The sequence below is a fragment of the Coregonus clupeaformis genome, unplaced genomic scaffold (genome assembly GCF_020615455.1).
Source record: "Coregonus clupeaformis isolate EN_2021a unplaced genomic scaffold, ASM2061545v1 scaf3744, whole genome shotgun sequence".
Lineage (NCBI taxonomy): Eukaryota > Metazoa > Chordata > Actinopteri > Salmoniformes > Salmonidae > Coregonus > Coregonus clupeaformis.
The window spans coordinates 27,033-39,666 of NW_025537198.1; the positions used below are offsets into that span (position 1 = coordinate 27,033).

General features: G+C 45.0%; 2 long non-coding RNA genes and 1 pseudogene across 2 annotated transcripts; all 3 read right to left on the minus strand.

Annotated features, from left to right (window-relative positions):
* Window positions 1–271: 271 nt before the first annotated feature.
* Window positions 272–11,608, minus strand: LOC123490363 (annotated as a pseudogene).
* LOC123490362 lies at window positions 2,603–4,312 on the minus strand. Its single transcript, XR_006660919.1, has 2 exons — window positions 3,550–4,312; window positions 2,603–3,289 (listed from the first exon to the last, which is right to left on the minus strand). It is a non-coding gene; the product is annotated as an uncharacterized LOC123490362 (long non-coding RNA).
* Window positions 11,609–11,857: 249 nt separating the features above from the next.
* Window positions 11,858–12,489, minus strand: LOC123490364. Its single transcript, XR_006660920.1, has 3 exons — window positions 12,381–12,489; window positions 12,022–12,167; window positions 11,858–11,869 (listed from the first exon to the last, which is right to left on the minus strand). It is a non-coding gene; the product is annotated as an uncharacterized LOC123490364 (long non-coding RNA).
* Window positions 12,490–12,634: the final 145 nt, after the last annotated feature.

A 12,634-nucleotide genomic window follows, 5' to 3' on the forward strand; every position in this document is an offset into this window, starting at 1 on the left:
CCGCTAACTAGCCGATGAAAAAGGTTTAAGACGTTTTTCCCCCTCCTATATCAACAGTAAAATAACACTGTGTTTAACATATACACATCACGGCAGATAAACACAGTGCCACAGTGATACATCTTGTCAAGCACGTCATTCAGTAACTGTCAAATGAATTGTAATGTGATGACGGCTACGTCAACAGTGGCAGTTAGGAAAGTCCCTCAGGTACCCTACTTTTTCAAAGAAAATATAAAAAACAAACATGTATATTTAGGAAAGGGAGACATTTCTGGCACATAGTTGTTTACAATCAGAGCAGTGACCGTGACATTCACACACATACAAACACATTGTTTTACAGACACATACAGACTGCAACCTGCCATGACTTGCCTTCTGATAGAGGCACACTATTCGCGCGCACACACACTAAAGCTGTTGTTTCCAGGGCCGTAGAATGACCCTAAAGCAACCAGGGAGTTCATCCTGAACATGTACCAGGAGCAGAACCTAGACAGAGAGAAGACTGTTCACTCCCACTTCACCTGTGCCACCGACAGAGAACATCCGCGAGTAGTTTACTGCCTTCGAATACTCCCACCGCGGCCTCTTCTACAACCTCCGGCAGACCAAGCTGGCTTAGGGAAGTGCAAGGAGCTAGGAGATATTTCTGCCACATGGCTGTGTACAACCGGAGCAGTGATGGTGTTAGCTAGTGCAGTCTGTGTGTCTGCAAGACGTCCAGACAGACAGACAGTCAGTGTGTGTGAATAAAAGAGCAAGTCTAACCTGAGAGTAAGTAGCTAGTATACTGATGGAGGCACACCCTAACCTAGCACACACACACACACACACACACACACACACACACACACACACACACACACACACACTATCAGGCAACGTTGTACTTTTGCCATGTCTCAGTGCTGGTTTGTGGCCCTATTGGAGTGACCAGTCAGTTTTTATGTAGACTCTCCCTGGCGTCCTCCAGCTTGGTAAGAACCCACTGTAGATAAACAAAACCATACACATTTCAATACCAAACCATAGAATTACACCGTCAACAGTCACATTTAAACTGGAACCACATCCTAGATTAACTTGAGTTTGGTGTCGTTGGCTGATAAATATTGTTTGGTATGTATAACGACAGAAACATGGCAGCAGTTTAGGTTGTGCTAACCCACCTCGGCTATTTCTGGACTTCTGAAGTTTAGAATCTTCCCAAACTCTTTGGCATGAAACACAGACTTTACTCTCTCCTGAAACACATACAGGAAAAGGTTGGTATTTTTTATATTTTTTAGATAGCACATGAGTTCTGAGAAATAGGGGGCCGTACTATGATATAATGTAGAGGAATAAACTGTTTGGATGCAAATGAGTGAAGGGGTATTCCCTACGCAGGGGTTTCCAGTTAGCGGGAGATACTGCTTTGGAAACGGGGAGCGGTTTATTCAGATAGTTATGATAAGCAGCTTGGTTAAGATGAGTTTCATTCACGTTGTATCGGTTAATACTTGTGTGTGTATGGATCACTATAATGGGCAGATGAGGATACCTTTGCCTCAATCCGAAGCCTCCTCCCCTCCACGATCATGGGCTTCTTGGTGAACTCGTCAAACAGATACTGCCACTCACAGGTCAGCTGCCCAAATGTGCCTTTGGTCACGAAAAAGACTCCACTGGTGAGACGAGAGAGACAGAGCCTCAGAACATTCACTGACAGACAACAGTCACACAGGAAGCCATTACTGAAACAACAGTATTCTGTCGGCCACTACAGTCTATTTTTAATACTACAAACCCCAGCCAGCCTCTTACCTTTTGGTGATCATCAAGAAATCAGACTCGTTTACTTTGGCGTGAGCAAAGTATCTGTACTTGGCGAACTGTCCATTCTCAATTTTCTAAAAGAGAAAAATTAGCTTATCAGATTTCTTCAAACACAATTCCAGAAAATAGACACACGTCTTTATCAAATTGAACATTTAAACACACACGCTATGCTACACTAAATGTTAAGTCTACTGCTGATAAGATACGTAAAGAGTCATTGGGTACCTTTTTCACACTTCGATTAAAATGGCTTTGGGATGTTCACAATTCACACTGGCTCTGGCAGAAGATCTGATGAGTACTGTTACTGATCTACATTGACTTCCCTACTGATCTGACAAAGGCTTGCATGCAGGACACATCCTAGGCTCTGTTTGAATACTTGATGAATTCCTCCTTCCTTTCTCCATTCCTTGAAGAAATCCCTGATCTGACATGGTTGGATTGGAGAAAGCTGTGCTACAACAGTTGCTTCACACATCAATTTGTGTTAGATCAGTGATAACTTCAAGGGAAGAAGGAAGGAAGGAAGGAAGGAAGGGTGTGTTTTTAAAGTATTCAAACAGGGCCATCATCTTTCCACTTGACTTGTGGACCATCTGTCATGTGACCAGAGATGTCAAACGACATCTAAATATTCCCCTGTGGTACACTGATACTTATTTATTGAGTCTAACACATACCTGTTATAAACCGTTTAAACGGTTCATAATGGCATGGTAATGAATGTTGATAAAGTGATAGGAAAAGGTATGGATGAGAAAACGATGAAATAGATGTTTGAAAATGCACTTTATACAGTAGGAAGAGCAGTGGTGTTGGATGAGTGAACGACTGAGCGCATAGCAACGATTCTTCTGAAAGAGGGAGGGGCCTAAATGCCATGAGGGAGGACTGCTGACTGACCATTACGTCACTCCAGACCAATACAATATATTTCATATTAACTTCATATGAATAATATCAACTTTTCACATAATCTTTCATGGCTCTCTGATAGCATACCATTAATTATTATTTAATCAATTATATTATTATGATTATCGATCTCTTGGTTTTCTGACTCCGCCCCCTTACATGAAAGCGCAGATGGTTGAATGACAGATGAAGGGTAAAATAAATAGAATGATGGTTTTACATGACAAAATGCAAGGGGATCCTGCAGCAGAATCCTGAGAATACATGGGTGTTTTATAAAAAATGCTGGGCACATCTCCAGTTACCAAAAAATTAAGAATAGCCGAGAATGACAAACATTGCCTGGCAGCTGGTTATTCAGGAGGCCTAGAGTGATAAAATGTCCTGCTGGAGCAGGCTACTCCACAATGACCGACACAAACATACAGTACACATTAAAAGCTATGGAAGACCAAAGAATTAACTAGGACTTAGCAGTTCGACTGTAGCAGTCATCATCACCATCACTGCCAGTCCTACTCCAATCAGTGAAAGCCACCCTTTTCTGTGGACATGACAAGAGAGAAGACAAAGCCAATGTCAGGGCAGACAGACAAGCCCGTCTCTAATAATATCTGGCTCTACAAAAACACATTGTTTCCATTTAAGCAAATTATCACATAATTTCACCACTTAAAACATCAGTACAGCAGTACAGTGCAGCTTCAAGACAAACTATGAAAGACCAAAGCATTACCTAGTGTTTATCAATTCCATTCTAGTTGTCATCATCCACATCAATAATACATTTCATTTCTATAGCACCTTTTCATCATCATCACCACCACCACTGCCAGTTCTACTCCAATCAGTGTAGACCACCATTTTCTGTGGACATTACAAGAGAGAAGACAAAGCCAATTTCAAGACAAAGACAGACAGAAACACACACAGAGACAGACGGTACCATGTCTGACACTACGATTCATCTCCAGCTCTACAAAAATCTTGTTTGCATTGAAAATAATATTATCCATCACTTCCCCTGTGAAACATCAATACAGAAGTACATTGCAGCTTCAAGATAAACTGTTGGTACTCAAGCAACTCAAGTTCCTGCCCAACTACATTGCTGACGCATGCCAGATCTTTCAAAACCTGGATATGTATTTAACATATCAGGTAACCAAAATTATACGTTATACCAATCTGATGCCTGACTGCACAGTTGATGTGGCATGGAACAATTGGTTGATGCAATGCAACACCTGCACATCTAGTCAGGCAGGAGGAACTCGACCTCTGCCACGGTTTGTTCACACTGCAGGCCTTAATGTTCAAATCAGTTTTGTTTTTCAAATCCGTTTTGGAATACTGACTGTCCAAACAGCAAGTTACAAGCGACCAAATCAGATTCGTGACAGTAGTCATTTGCTGACATGGCTACGCTAGTTGTCATAGTAACAACAGTGGTGTAGGCTGACTGGTGGCAGTGGTGTAAGTTCACTGGTGGTGGTGCTTGTGCTTCCTCTCACTCACACAAGTTGTGTAGAACAGGGCTCCGGGCAGCCGAGCGGAAATGGAGGAAAACTAGACTCCCTGCGGACCTGGCATCTTTTCACCCCCTCCTCTCTACATTTTCTTCATCTGTTTCTGCTGCTAAGGCCACGTTCTACCACTCTAAATTCCAAGCATCTGCCTCTAACCCTAGGAAGCTCTTTGCCACCTTCTCCTCCCTGCTGAATCCCCCTCTCTGTGGATGACTTTGTCAACCATTTTGAAAAGAAGGTTGACGACATCCGATCCTCGTTTGTTAAGTCAAATGACACTGCTGGTCCTGCTCACACTGCCCTACCTTATGCTTTGACTTCTTTCTCCCTCTCTCTCCAGATGTGGTCCTCTGTAGCTCAGCTGGTAGAGCACGGCGCTTGTAACGCCAAGGTAGTGGGTTCGATCCCCGGGACCACCCATACACAAAAATGTATGCACGCATGACTGTAAGTCGCTTTGGATAAAAGCGTCTGCTAAATGGCATATTATATTATTATTATTATTATAAAATCTTGCGACTTGTGACGGCCGGCCGCCCAACAACCTGCCCACTTGACCCTATCCCCTCCTCTCTTCTCCAGACCATCTCCGGTGACCTTCTCCCTTACCTCACCTCGCTCATCAACTCATCCTTGACCGCTGGCTATGTCCCTTCCGTCTTCAAGAGAGCGCGAGTTGCACCCTTCTCAAAAAAACCAACACTCAATCCCTCTGATGTCAACAACTACAGACCAGTATCCCTTCTTTCTTTTTCTCTCCCAAAACTATTGAGCGTGCGTGTCCTTAGCCAACTCTCTTGCTATCTCTCTCAGAATGACCTTCATCATCCAAACCAGTCAGGTTTCAAGACTGGTCATTCAACTGAGACTGCTCTTCTCTGTGTCACGGAGGCTCTCCGCACTGCTAAAGCTAACTCTCTCTCCTCTGCTCTTGTCCTTCTAGACCTGTCTGCTGCCTTTGATACTGAACCATCAGATCCTCCTCTCCACCCCTCTCCGAGCTGGGCATCTCCGGCGCGGCTCACTCTTGGATTACGTCCTGCGGACCGGTCGCTCCTACCAAGTGGCGTGGCGGAAGCTGTCTCCGCACCACGGTCTCACCACTGGTGTCCCCCAGGGCTCAGTTCTAGGCCCTCTCCTATTCTCGTCTATACACCAAGTCACTTGGCTCTGTCATATCCTCACATGGCCTCTCCTATCATTGCTACGCAGACGACACACAACTAATCTTCTCCTTTCCCCCTTCTGATAACCAGGTGGCGAATCGCATCTCTGCATGTCTGGCAGACATATCAGTATGGATGACGGATCACCACATCAAGCTGAACCTTGGCAAGACGGAGCTGCTCTTCCTCCCGGGGAAGGACTGCCCGTTCCATGATCTCGCCATCACCGGTTGACAACTCCGTTGTGTCCTCCTCCCAGAGTGCGAAGAGCCTTGGCGCTGACCCTGGACAACACCCTGTTCGTTCTCCGCTAACATCAAGGCGGTGACCCGATCCTGTAGGTTCATGCTCTACAACATTCCGAGAGTACGACCCTGCCTTACACAGGAAGCGCGGCACAGGTCCTAATCCAGGCACTTGTCATCTCCCGTCTGGATTACTGCAACTCGCTGTTGGCTGGGCTCCCTGCCTGTGCCATTAAACCCCTACAACTCATCCAGAATGCGCAGCCGTCTGGTGTTCAACCTTCCCAAGTTCTCTCCCGTCACCCCCGCTCCTCCGCACACTACACTGGCTTCCAGTTGAAGCTCGCATCTGCTACAAGGACCATGGTGCTTGCCTACGGAGCTGTGAGGGAAGCGGCACCTCCGTACCTTCAGGCTCTGATCAGTCCCTACACCCAAACGAGGCATTGCGTTCATCCACCTCTGGCCTGCTGGCTCCCTACCTCTGCTGAAGCACTGAGTTCCCGCTCAGCCCAGTCAAAACTGTTCGCTGCTCTGGCACCCCAATGGTGGAACAAGCTCCCTCACGAGACGCCAGGACAGCTGGAGTCACTCACCACCTTCCGGAGACATTTGAAACCCCACCTCTTTAAGGAACACCTGGGATAGGATAAGTAATCCTTCTACCCCCCCCCAAAAAAAAGTGGTTATCCCACACTAAGGTGAATGCACCAATTTGTAAGTCGCTCTGGATAAGAGCATCTGCTAAATGACGTAAATGTAAAACTGAGTGTGGACTGTCTGAATTGGGTTATTCGGGTGGCTGTGTAAACAAAGCCTATGTCGGATTCCACACACAGAGCGCTACAACATCCATGCTCTATAGGAGAACTATAGAGCAGCCGAGTCAAATCTAATCAAATGAAATGTATTGGTCACATACACATGGTTAGCAAATGTTATTGCAAGTGTAGCGAAATGCTTGTGCTTCTAGTTCCGACAGTGCAGTAATATCTAGCAAGTAATATCTAACAGTTCCACGACAAATATCTAATACACACAAATCTAAGTAAAGGAATGGAATAAGAATATATAAATATATGGATGAGCAATGTCATTGTCAGAGCGGCATAGACTAAGATGCAATAGATAGTATAGATAATCAGAGATGAGGATGAAAGAAACAATGAAGATGAAAATCTATCTGGACTCTGAGATGCAATAAGTGGCTGAGAGTGAGAGAGGGAGGGAAAGTGGATGTTTATGTGAGGCCACACATTAACATGAACCCTGACACCTGACCTTATGGGGTCCGTGTTCGTTAGATACGAATTGGAAAACAGTTTAGAAGATTAGAGTTTCTTATTGGAGTTCACATAATCCCTCCCAATTGAAGTCAGAGGAGTCCTCTGTTTACGGAGGACATAAGGGTTAGTTTATGTTTAAAGATCATTCCCCTGTTACCTGTGAATATCTGGCTGCCGACTTTTCTCTCTCCTTTATCGGTCGGATGACCCCGTCCTCGTGGATGAAGCGAGGCGGACGAGACTCTCCACGTCCTGGGGCGTCTCAGCCGCCCTCTTGATGCCCTGGAAGGTGCTGCTGGCCATGTCGATGACGCCTCCTGTGGGTCTGGCCACAGCCCCCACCATAACCTTCCCAACACCCTTAAAGAAGCCTGCCATACCCTCCTTCTGAGCACCTCTAATGGGCTTGGTGACGATCCCCTGATCCCACTGACGAGCCCTAAGATGGAGAACGGGGAGTGTTACAGACAGAGAGAACAGACCGTTTCTACTGCCCAGCTATGCTGGTAAGACTCACAGACAGCTGGATTGTGTTCAGTAGGCACTCGACGGAGAAGACTATCTGAACTTGACCATTAGGAACACCTATTGCTATTCATAAAGCTTCTTTAGTAATAATATTTATATAATAATACGTCTCTTAGGCTGTGTTTACAAAGGCAGCACAATTCTGATCTTTTGCCCAATTATTGGCAAAATAGCTGTTCTGATTGGTCAAAAGACCAATTAGTGGAAAAATATCAGAATTAGGCTGCCTGTGTAAACACAACCATATCTTCAATTTCCCCTGCAACGTAGTAGGTTACGTTGTTCTACTACACACATCCCGGTTCTGTTGTGCTGATATTGCTGGGTTCGATTCTCGGACACCAGTTAGGTTGTACTGGTGTTTGTGTTCTATAGTGGGTCAGACTCACAGACACCAGTCCTTTGCCTCCACGGGTCAGGCCCTCTCTCAGGCCGCTGGGCTGCTTGTTCATAGTCTCTCGTCTCTTCTGCTGGTACTCCTCATCCATCGTCATGGCAGCCCACCCTTCGCCATGGCGCCTGTTATCCTGGAGGCAGCGCCCGCAATGCCCCCTGGGAGAGGAGACAGAGTGAACACACAGTCGCGAAGAGGAGAGAGGAGAAAGAAGAGAGGGGGGAGAGAGAAGAGAGAGGGCGAGAGAAATGTCAGGGTGTAAATATAGTTAAGTAAGTCAGAAGTGGAGGGAAGGCAATGAGGGAACTAAGCAGAATCAAGGTGAGCAGAAAAGAGATGAACGAGAATGACACTTACCCACTGCTCCTCCAACCAGCGCCTTCACCCCCAGTGCCATACCCTCCACAAACTCCTCTGGCCCCTGGATAGCTCCCTGGAGAACCCCCAAAACAGAGTTACTCAGATGCATACCATCTATACAGATAACTACTGCACAGTGTCAAGTATTACACATTCATACTGGCAGTGTTTGACGCTACACAGTACCAGTCAAAAGTTTGGACACACCTACTCATTAAAGGGTTTTTCTTTATTTTTACTATTTTCTACATTGTAGAATAATAGTGAAGACATCAAAACTATGAAATAACACATATGGAATCATGTAGTAACCAAAAAAGTGGTTACTACTTTTTATATTTTATATTCTTCAAAGTAGCCACCCTTTGCCTTAATGACAGCTTTGCACACTCTGGCATTCTCTCAACCAGCTTCATGAGCAATGCTTTTCCAACAGTTTTGAAGGAGTTCCCACATATGTGTTGGCTGTTTTTCCTTCACTCTGCGGTCCAACTCATCCCAAACCATCTCAATTGGGTTGAGGTTGGGTGATTGTGGAGGCCAGGTCATCTGATGCAGCACTCCATCACTCTCCTTCTTGGTCAAATAGCTTCAAACAGCCCTTCCACAGCCTGGAGTGTGTGTTTGGAGTCATTGTCCTGTTGAAAAACAAATGATAGTCCCACTAAGCGCAAACCAGATGGGATGGCGGCAGGTAGCTTAGTGGTTAAGAGCGTTGTGCCAGTAACCGAAAGGTCGCTGGTTCTAATCCCCGAGCCGACTAGGTGAAAAATCTGTCGATGTGCCCTTGAGCAAGGCACTTAACCTGGATAAGAGCGTCTGCTAAATGACTAAAATGTAAATGTAATGGCGTATCGCTGCAGAATGCTGTGGTAGCCATGCTGGTTAAGTGCGCCTTGAATTCTAAATAAATCACAGACAGTGTCACAAGCAAAGCACCCCCACACCATCACACATGCTTCACGGTGGGAACCATATATGCGGAGATCATCCGTTCACCTACTTGCGTCTCACAAAGCACACGGTGGTTGGAACCAAAAATCTCAAATTTGGACTCAGACCAAAGGACAGATTTCCACCCGGTCTAATGTCCATTGCTTTCGTGTTTCTTTGGCCCAAGCAAGTATCTTCTTCTTATTAGTGTCCTTTAGTAGTGGTTTCTTTGCAGCAATTCGACCATGAAGGCCTGATTCACACAGTCTCCTCTGAACAGTTGAGATGTGGCTGTTACTTGAACTCTGTGAAGCATTTATTTGGGCTGCAATCTGAGGTGCAGTTAACGCTAATGAACTTATCCTCTGCAGCAGAGGTAACTCTGGGTCTTCCATTCCTGTGGCGGTCCTCATGAGGCCAGTTTCATCATAGTGCTTGATGGTTTTTGCGACTGCACTTCAAGAAACTTTTAAAGTTCTTGAAATTCTCCAGATTTTTAAAAATATTTTTATATTTTGTATTTAACCTTTATTTAACCAGGTAAAGGTTGAGAACAAGTTCTCATTTACAACTGCTACCTGGCCAAGATAAAACAAAGCAGTGTGATAAAAAACAACAACACAGAGTTACACATGGGATAAACAAAACGTACAGTCAATAACACAATAGAAAATTTATATACAGTGTGTGCAAATGTAGTAAGTTATGGAGGTAAGGCAATAAATAGGCCATAGTGCAAAATAATTATTTAGTTCCAGTCATTTGCAGCAGAGAACTGAAGGGGAATGGCGGCCAAAGGAGGGTGTTGGCTTTGGGGATGACCAGTGAGATATACCTGCTGGAGCGCATACTACAGGTGGGTGTTGCTATGGTGACCAATGAGCTAAGATAAGGCGGGATTTGCCTAGCAGTGATTTATAGATTACCTGGAGCCAGTGGGTTTGGCGAACGAATATGTAGTGAGGGCCAGCCAACGAGAGCGTACAGGTCACAATGGTGGGTAGTATATGGGGCTTTGGTGACAAAGCGAATGGCACTGTGATAGACTACATCCAGTTTGCTGAGTAGAGTGTTGGAGGCTATTTTGTAAATCACATCATCGAAGTCAAGGATCGGTGAGGATAGTCCGTTTACTGAGGGCATGTTTGGCAGCATGAGTGAAGGAGCCTTTGTTGCGAAATAGGAAGCCGATTCTAGATTTAACTTGGATTGGAGATGCTTAATGTGAGTCTGGAAGGAGAGTTTACAGTCTAACCAGACACCTAGGTATTTGTAGTCCACATATTCTAAGTCAGACCCGCTGAGAGTAGTGATTCTAGTCGGGCGGGCGGGTGCAAGCTGCGTTCGATTGAAGAGCATGCATTTAGTTGTACTAACGTTTAAGAGCAGTTGGAGGCTACGGAAGGAGTGTTGTATGGCATTGAAGCTCGTTTGGAGGTTTGTTAACACAGTGTCCAATGAAGGGCCAGATGTATACAAAATGGTGTCGTCTGCGTAGAGGTGGATCTGAGAGTCACCAGCAGCAAGAGCAACATCATTGATATACACAGAGAATAGAGTCGGCCTGAGAATTGAACCCTGTGGCACCCCCATAGAGACTGCTAAAGGTCCAGACAACAGGTCCTCCGATTTGACACATTGAACTCTATCTGAGAAGTAGTTGGTGAACCAGGCGAGGCAGTCATTTGAGAAACCAAGGCTATTTAGTCAGCCAATAAGAATGCAGTGATTGACAGAGTCGAAAGCCTTGGATTGACTGACCTTCATGTCTTAAAGTAATGATGGACTGTCGTTTCTCTTTGCTTATTTGAGCTGTTCTTGCCATAATATGGACTTGGTCTTTTACCAAATAGGGCTATCTTCTGTATACCACACCTACCTTGTCATAACACAACTGATTGGCTCAAACGCATTAAGAAGGAAAGACATTCCACAAATTAACTTTTAACAAGGCACACCTGTTAAATTAAATGCATTCCAGTTGACTACCTCATGAAGCTGGTTGAGAGAATGCCAAGAGTGTGCAAAGCTGTCATCAAGGCAAAGGGTGGCTATTTGAAGAATCTCAAATATAAAATATATTTTCATTTGTTTAACACTTGTTTGGTTACTACATGAGTCCATGTGTGTTATTTCATAGTTTTGATGTCTTCACTATTATTCTACAATGTAGAAAGAAAAACCCTTGGATGAGTAGGTGTCCACTCTTTTGACTGGTACTGTAAAAGATTTAGGTCATACGTTGTTTGAGCTGGCGTGGTTCATACTGGTTGCACTGTGGTCTTACCTGATAGGGCTCATAGAAGAAAGCCTCCACTCCCTCAGACAGACCTCGGATCAGTCCAAAGGGGTTTCCCAGCACGTCCAAGCCCAACACCAGCACATACATCTGCTTTATCGCCTGAGACACGGATGGGAACATGGCTCAGTTCTCTTGTGTATCATAGTAACTACATTACTTGTCAGGGAGGGGGGGATCCTAACTTGAGGAACTTGGATAGAACTAAATTTTCACATAAATCATTAATTGAAATGAATGGGTGACTTGTTAAGAATTGGCCATTGGGTCCCACTTGGAGTGGAGGTGTGTGAGATGTTACCTGTTTTCGGTAGGTGTCTGATGACCTCCCATTGTAGTTGCTGGGTTAGTGCGAAACTGGAATGTCAGCTCAAATAGGCCAATCTAGGGAAGTTACAGAAAATGACTGTGGGTTAAATGTATGCAAAAAGGGGACATGGTCAAATAAAGCCTTGTCAAAAGCAAATAAATAGGCATGAAGTGGTTTGTAGAGTTTCTGTTTGTTACGTGTGTGTGTGCCATTGATGTGTCCATACTTGAAGACGACGTCCTGCACGTCAGTGAGGGTTGCTCCGATGCTCTTCAGCAGCAGATTGAGGGATTGGACAGGGATGACCTCAGTCTCCCTCTTCTCCTTATTACCATCCTCTCCCCCAGAACTCAAAGAGAAACTCAGGTGCAGCTGCCAAACAAACACACCTTACTATATATAGATCATCCCTAGACCAGGAGTTTTCCTGATCCCATGACTATGGTGCATAACTGGTAAATAACAGTTCATGACTAGAGGGCCTACTGTTTTTACTGGTCAGGCCATGCTGTCTAGAAAAACTCCTGGCCCTAAGGTAATGTAGCATACACACAGTAAAAGCACTGTGATGACACTGAAGCTCACCTTGATGGGAGAGATGTGGAAGTACTCATAGAGACTGATAGGGGACGTGTCAGCGGCTGAGATGTGGTTCAGCTCAGTCTTCAGATACTCAATGTCCTTCTCAAACAACTCCACCTGAACACCACCGAGAGAGAGGAGAGAGATATATTCAGTCTTAAACCTTAACAGGAGGAGCGGAGAGTGAACCCCGGAACTTTCAGTGCGTTTGTAAACAACCAGCGGTTCTGTCGCGGCTGTGAAACAGCTAGCTAACT